Raw genomic sequence first — 8,347 nt, 5'->3', positions numbered from 1 at the left:
TGGAATTCTAAATTCTAAAGGACACTGGAGAGCATGTCATCCCAGTTATCTATCCCCACCTCTTTCTGCTTACAGATGAGTCCCATATTTCTGGTTAACAGAATGCTGTGTTCACTTGCAAGTGTTATTAATACCCTTAGAGCCTAGTTTTGGAGACCACCCTCTTAAGAGAGAAGTTGTTTAACATTCTCTGGGTTTAAAATACGAGCCACCCAAGTGTATGAGGCTTCCAAGCTGTGCATTTCCATTTCTGAATAGTCTTCTTGCCTGACAAGGTATTCCTCAAATTGAAAAGAGAGAGGGCCCCTGAAAGCCCCAGGTTCAGGAAACTGTAAATGACTTCCAGCTCCAGCCCACTGGATGCAATTTCATCCTCTGGAGTGAATACAAATAATGCATTTTATTTTGTATCAATTACAGGGCACAGAAATGAATGGCCACTGCCAACAGAGTTAAATATGGAAGAAGGGGGGGAAAGGAGGGGGGGAGGAAAAGAAGGCATGCCGAATTAAAAAAAGCCAGCGCCTCATTACTCCACATCTCAACCGACTCCGACGGAGGCGGCGGCACCGTGCGATGTGTCTGCTCTGCCACCGTCCCGCGTGTTCAATGTCAGCCATTAGTTCTTCCCAATCGGGCATCAATGTTCAACGCACACCCCAAAAAATATATAATCCCAGCAATAATAATAACAATCTGCAGCCTCTCTGAGCTTCAATCCTTGAAGCATGAGCTCCAGAAGCCGTTTCACTTTTCACTCGGGAAGATGACAAGCATGACTGGAGGCAGAATAAAATAACATTCCGTTCGCATAAATATCAAACAGCCTGCTAGAGACTGATGGGCCAGCAATGTATTCTTAGCCATCATTCCGGCAGACAGGCCCAAGGACACTCATAACTTACTTTACAATCATTTAGTTTCAGCTCAAGTGGAAAACGTGACAACTTATCTCGGCTGACAAGATGCCATATCGAACCTTACAATTAACTCGCCCCCGATTATCAGCCCAGCCCATCATTAGCCCTGGCAGGTTTTGATGGACTGTTGCAGGCCCATGTCCTTGTTGATGGCCATCCCTGGAAGAGTGGGGGTGGGGTGCAGGACATCTATTTTCTCCGTCCCTACAGATATTCAAATCCATGCGGCTGAAGCGATGGGCCGTGTTTGTACGGAGATTCTCGATGTCTAGGAACATTTCCTCATGGGGTCAGGAGGAGGAAGCTGGTCTTTACGTTGGAGGAAAGCGCCTCTGGGTCAAGTCCCTACTTCTATCTTTGTCCTGAGTAACACAGAGATATTGGAGAGGCATTGAAATTGATAAAGGCCTGCACGGACACCATTCCAGGGGAAATGGAGATAGTCATTAACTCCTTTCCTTGGAATGGAGGGTTCGGAGAAGGGTGTGAGAAGCAGCACTGTTCAGAATAGCAACAAATGCTGCCGTGAATATTCTTGATAACAGGAGGTTCACTCCTTCTTGAGCCATCTGCTGATTGGGCTTCTCCTAAGATACTTCCAGTGAACCTACATTCAACGAGCTGACATCCCAATAGTTTTATTTGATTTTTTTTAAAAAAAAGGTAGTTATTTATCCATGGGAGCCCCAGTCTGTGGACCACAAAACATAAAACAATCAAAGGAGGACAGTAACTTCCTCTCAGGCCATTTTTACTGTTTATGCTCATCTGCAGAAGATGAGTTATGAAATAAGTCAGTCAACATTTCTTTCTTTCTTTCTTTTTTTTTTTGGCTAGGCAGTGGGGTTAAGTGACTTGCCCGGGGTCACACAGCTAGTAAGTGTCAAGTGTCTGAGGCCGGATTTGAACTCAGGTCCTCCCGACTCCAGGGCCAGTGCTCTATCCACTATGCCATCTAGCTGCCCCGACAGTCAACATTTCTAAAGCGCTTTGAGCTTGGCAAAGCACTTTACATACACACAGTGCCTCATTTCTCCACTTTGAGAAGTCATCTTGTCTTTCTTTGGGACTAGGCCTGTGACCTCATTGACAGAGAGGTCTCTCGCTGAGGAATCCCCCCTCTATCAATGCAGATTGGTGCCTCCACTGTGACTCAGAGACTTGGACGGTTGTCTAAGGCAGCGAGACATGAAGGGTCACAAAGTAAGTGTGTGTCAGAGACGGGGAATAAAAGGAGAAACCGAGGCTCAGGAGTTCACTAGTAAGTATACAAGGTGGGATTTGAATCCAGGCTTCTATGATTCCAAGGCCATCACCCTTCATGGCACCCAGTGCTCCTAGGGCCACACTGAAAGCCCTTGAAATTCTCACTGACCAAGCACATGACAGATAAGGCCGACACAACGATTCTCCTCTTTCCTCTTTCGTTCCACAAGTGTTTCTATCAGCTTTGTCAGACTGCTTGAGTTTTGGGTGTGCCTCAACCAAGGGGTGGGAGGGTAGGAGAGGCAAGGTAGGGATGAAGGGGGAGTCCCTGAGACTTCCAAAAAGGATTCACAGAGACAATTACCCATGCTTTTCTTGGAGAGCAATCACCTCTCCCCTTCTCCCCCTAGCCCCCAAGTAGCTCAAACGGATCCTTCCAACAGAACGGCACCTCCAGGTATTTCAGAGAAATCCAAATCAGCTGCAGGTCATGAAACTCTTCATCCAACCACTTCCGGAGTCAGTTTGTTCAGAAAGTGAATTTCCCAGAACAAAAGCAAATAAATGTCTGATTTCAAGTTTCAAGATGGTTCTTGAACCATTCAGACCTCAGGCAGATTTGTGTCTTGGAAAAACAAAGTTCATTGTTTCCAGCCAAGGATATCACAATATCTCCAAGTGAAAGGAAGCCCAGAGTGCTGCTCAAAGCCCTGACCCCACTTTGGTCCTTGGTGATGGGTGTGTGTTCAATGGAAGGAAACCTCCTCCAATCCCCATCTCTAATGACATAGCAGGGGCCAGGATTGTTGGCACTTTCCTCTTCTTGCCAGTGGTGCTCACAGAGAGGTGCCAGTATGGGACTCCAGGGGAGATCCTTGGAGGCTGAAGAAGATGATTTGTCATTAGGAGAGCAGAGGGGGACAGCACAGAAGTCAGGGAGGGTTATCAAAGATCGGGGAGGAACAGAACATGATGGAAGGGAGTGGAAGGGGCCGGTGAGCTCCCTACCTTGGGCCTCAGTTTCCTTCTCTGTAAGATGAGGAGGCTGCATTAGATGGCCTCTGCGGTGCCTTCCAACATGGGCACTATCATCCTGCTGATGTGAAGGAAATTGGTACATTCCCTTCATTCCCTTCCCTTCTCCACCCAATGCAAAGGATTGTGAAAGAGATTAATGAAGGGGTTATAGATGAGGAGACCAATCCCAATACCCCAATACTCACCCCCTATGTGGGGCCTGGGATGCCAAGGGGTCCCTGACTAGATATTTGGTGGGGAGGGAGGGATGGAGACAAGACTTCTGTGCAGGGCACAGTTGGGGAACAAGGCTGGGAAGGCCTTGATAAAACTGAAGGAAGTTGATTTCACCATTGGAAATCCAAGCATTGGTCCCAATTGGGTTGATTCTGAGTTGGATGAGCTGGAAGGGGTACAAATTAATCCACCACATTAAGCAAAACTCATGGGAGTAGTAACCGGGTGTGTCAGCTGGAGGCTAGAAGGCCTGGGCATGCTCTTCCCCCATAGAACCAGCCAGTGCACCTGTCTTGAGTCAACAGTAAATCACAAAGACGTCATCTGCAAAAGCCCCAGTATCTGCCCAGATTACTTAGCACCTCGTCGTCTTCTAATAGAGAATGCAATTTTAAAAAGAGAACCCCACTTGGTCTCTTTGCTAGTGCACATTCCCTTGCTTTATGAAGTTTGCCTTTGGAGAAGTCTTTGCCTGCCTCTTGCAAAAGACACCTGGAATCAGCCTTAAAATACAAGGATCTCATACAAGTGGGAACACAATAAGGTTTCTTATATGAAGAGGCGGAGAAAAGAAGATCTTTTAGAAACCAAAGTGGCAATCGTGAACAGCTGCTGACCTGGGGTGGGGGGAAGTGGGGGGGGGCTACAGGACAAACCCCTTGTTCACATCAGAGTGCCGACAGACGTTAAAATGATTTGTTTCTTTAGAGTTTCCCAATAAGCTCTTTTAAAAAACAGTGTGTCCAGGGATACATTGTACCAAAGCAAAAAAATTTGCAAAACACATACACACACACACAAATATAAATTAGGGGAGGATCATTCACTTTGCAAAAAGTCTCTCACTCTACCCAGGACCTCTTTAATTTGGAAACTCCCTGGCACAATTAAAATGATTTTTTCCCAATTTCTCAAACTCTTTTCCCACATCAGGTTTTACATGAGAAGGAGCCATTTCAAGACGCAAAGTTTAAACACTAATGAACCAGGACACAAAAAGAATTGCTGCTAAATCAATGTACTCTACGTTGTCTTCCAGCCTTACACAGGAAAGTCTGACACAGTGAGACTCAGGGAGCTGAAGATGAAAGAATGCCACAACAAGGGGCAAGAGACCACATCTGACTCTGCTGCAGAATGATCATGGGCAAATCTCTTTAGCTCCTTTCTATTTATTTAAAAAAATTAAAAAATAAATTTAGCTCCTACTTATTTAAAAAAAAAACTCTTCTTTTATGGTGAACTCAACAAACAAACATTTTCACATACAAAGGATACATAAAGAGGGTCACAATGCAGCCAGCAGTTTCTTGGTATTTTTTAAGGGCATATTAAATCCAATCAGATAGTACCAGCACTGCCCTATTGTGTGGGCCCCCCTTCTGAGAGTAGGGAGTTGAGCATGAATTGAGGTTCTAAACCTGAGAAGGATGAGGGTGCCTTCAATAGAAATATGAGAGTTTGGAAGGAGAATGGGGTTGGCAAGGAAAGATGATAACATGATTAGGTTTTCCTAAAACATTTCAGATTTACTTTCCCTGTGAGACTCACTCCATCCTACCCAAAAGGAAAAGAGGAGAGGTATGGATGCATGTACACAGTACTGACAAGAGGGATGGAGTCTTCTCTCTGAGGGATGCCTACGCAAGTCATAAAGCGATCTGGCCTGGGGAAGGGGGGGAGGTTCCCTTTGCCACCCCTCTGTAGGTGCTGCTGTGGGTGTCTGGGTGGTGGTTAGGTTATAACTGACCTTTGAAGGGAACATTTTGTAATTATCTTTGCATGGGTGTTGAGTGTCCTTTGGTAGATGGACTCCAAGATATTTTACTCATTTTGTAGTTCCTTTGAATAGGTCATTTCTTTCCTTTGTTCCCTTCTGGATTCTGTTATTGTTAAGTAGAAATGCTGATTTATTTTTTTGAGGATTATTTGGTATCCTGCTCTATTATTGAAGTTGTTATTCCTAATTTTTTTTTGCGACTCCCCTAAGATTTTTTAAGTAAACCATCATGTTAAATCTTTATTACTTAAAATTTTCCTCTTGTCTTATTTATTATTGATTAATTTAATAATGATTTATTAATTTATTAATGATTATCATTATCATTATATCTCTTACACCCACCTCCTCGTCTCTGTGCACACTACTACTACCCTAATTCAAGTCCAATATCCTTTAGATAAATTACGGTACCAGCATCCACATTTATTTCCTGGCCTCTAGTCCTCCTTCTAGAATTCATCTTTAACAGAGCTGCAAAACAATCTTCTTAACCCACAAGCTAGTTCATGTCCCTCTCCTGCTTAAAAATCTTTGATAGCTTCCTATTGCCTCTAGGATAAAATGGAAACTCCCTAATTTCACCTAATCGGCTCCACTCTCTCTTTCTGGTACTGTTTCCCTTTATGTCCTACTCTATATTCTAGCAGATCTAGACTCCTAGCCCTTCTCAAAGACTGACCTATTTGTGTTTGCCTCAGGGCACAGGTTTCTATTTGGTCAGGTCTGGCCAATCTTCTCTCCTCACTGTAGTTCTCTGGTCACTCTCTCCTCCTATAGTTCTCTGGTCACTGAGGTGCAGGAGTCCCAAGGTGGCGGCTTCATGATTGTCCAGCATATACACATCAAAAAGGAAATGTTGGAAAGATTCTATTTCATATGCTGATTATTCTCATGCACATTTCATCTTTAAATGCCTTCAGGATGATCTGACTTAGCTGGGTCTTGATCCAATCTTTCTTGCAGGCTTGTTTTCCCATCAACGGCTTTTGGTCATCATATGAAGCAATGTTACTCAGAGTCTTCTGTCATTCTTCTCTGAAATGTTTTGCCTATGAGCCTCTATTGTGACTGCCATGTCCTTTCATTCAGCAAGGAAATCAAATGTTTCCTGGCTAAGGGAGTTTTTGGGCTCTTGTGGCCTTCCAGGTTTGGTGATTGTTTTACTTGGTTTTAAGAAACAATGGTAACTGGGGTCAATGTCTTTACTTATTTCCATTCCCCATGTTTAGAGCCAGGAGTTTATTAAAATGGATTGGAGGCATTGGAATTGTATACAACCTTGTCTCACCTTTTTTCTAAATTGTTGTGGATTTTGTCCTTAGCGCCAACGAGTCAACGTTATGACAGACGACTAATCTGGAAATCCCACGTCAGGACTCAACTGTTGACTGCCTGACAATACAGTCAATTTTTTTTTTCTGATTTTAATTTTTATCTGAATAGAGATTTAGAGCTGGAAGAGACTTTAAATGGAAACTGAGACCAACCCCCTCATTTTGCAAACTGAGGCACAAAGAAGTAAAGTGATTTGTCCAAGGTTACATGGGGAATAAAATCCACTGTTCTCTCCACTGAACAATACTGCCTCACAGGATCGTAGATCAGAAGCTTGGAAAGACCTTGGAAGCCACTGAGTCCAGAGAAAGAAACTTAGGTCCAGGGAGGTCAGACTTTCCCAGAGTCAGAATTTTAGTATCTGAAGCAAGATTTGAACCTAGGTCTTTGACTTCAAGTCTAGTGCTCTACACCTGAGCCAGCCTGGGCCACTTCATTGGCTCCAACTGTTCCTTCTGGCTTCATTTGGTGCTTATGATGCTTAAGACCTTCCTTTTCCAGAAAATGTATTCATGCTATATGGGAAATGAGGCATCCGAATGACCTACATGCCTCTGACCTCTCTCATTTCTTAATCTTCAGCAATGTTTTTCAACCTATCCTCACTGTCCTACACTGTTTACTGAAATCCCCAAATACCAAAGAATGTGCTGGCTTAGCTTAGGGAGTTAGGCTGAGTAAGACGTACAGGGTCCCTAAGTCCCCTTCCCATGATGAGCCTAGGATTCAATGACCTCTCTAGGACTCAGGTTCTACCTTGTTTGTAAACTGAGTCATGTCACACTAGATGGACACTAACGTTCTTTCCAGCTTGAAATCTACTATCTCATGACCTCCACGGTCCTCAGTTGTCTTAGTTATGAACTGAGGAAGTTTGACCAGGTAAGCTCTTTTTAACCTATGACCTTATAATACTCCAAGATAAGGGCGTGTGTCATGGAATCCTTTGGTGGGCTGGTGAGGGCTGGGGACTCCTTGGAATCATCGTGTGTGTGTGTGTGTGTGTGCGTGCGCACGCTCCCATAGAATCTTTTGGCAGTCTGGTAAAGTCTAGGGGCTCCTTAGAACAATTTTTTCACTCTCAAAATTCATATTTGAAGGAAATGCCAAATTTTAGTTAGAGGTTAATGAAGATAAAGCTGTATTTACCCCCACCCAACCCAATCCAAGGTCTTCAGTTTCCTAGAGGTATTCATGGGCCCCAGGTTTAGACTCCCAACTCCTAGGCCACCGGACAAAGAACTCCCATGTCTCTTTCTTTTTCATCATTATCTCTCTGGCATCTAGCACAGTGCCTAGGTGATAAAAGGCCCTTAAATCACGGCCCTTTAATGCAATTTTGGTGAACTAAGCTAGAGGAGTAGCCACTTTTAATGTATGTTACTGGTATTCTTAAAGCCAAAGCAGGTGATATTTAGCCCCTTTCCCTCCCTTCTCCATTATTTGGCTTCCATGACGATGGATGTAAGTGGAAAGGATTGAACGCCATGTTGTGGTTTTATCTACTTCATGGGTAGCCAAAGGCAAAGAATTTATCACTTAGTAGACAGTCTGCTGGTTGAGCCTTTCTGTACTTTGTAAGGAAGGGCCTCAAATGGCAGTCACAAATGGATACCCACATATAATTTCATTTCAACAGAATAAGACTAAGACATCCATAAAATAGAACTTTACTCTAACACTACCTGTCATGGGATAGTATTTACTGCAAGGGGGACCCTTCTTGGGCACTGTCCCAGAGGGTTCAATCACTACAAGTATCCAAAGGTCCTCATTATATAACCAGCATATACTTAGTATCCTTCTTTGAATATTGCTTCTCCCCCCCACCCTGAACGCACACGCCCAG

Source organism: Vombatus ursinus, unplaced genomic scaffold (assembly GCF_900497805.2).
Source record: "Vombatus ursinus unplaced genomic scaffold, bare-nosed wombat genome assembly UNPS02012901.1, whole genome shotgun sequence".
NCBI lineage: Eukaryota > Metazoa > Chordata > Mammalia > Diprotodontia > Vombatidae > Vombatus > Vombatus ursinus.
The sequence above is the reverse complement of the archived record's forward strand: the minus strand, read 5'-3'. Positions refer to the sequence as shown.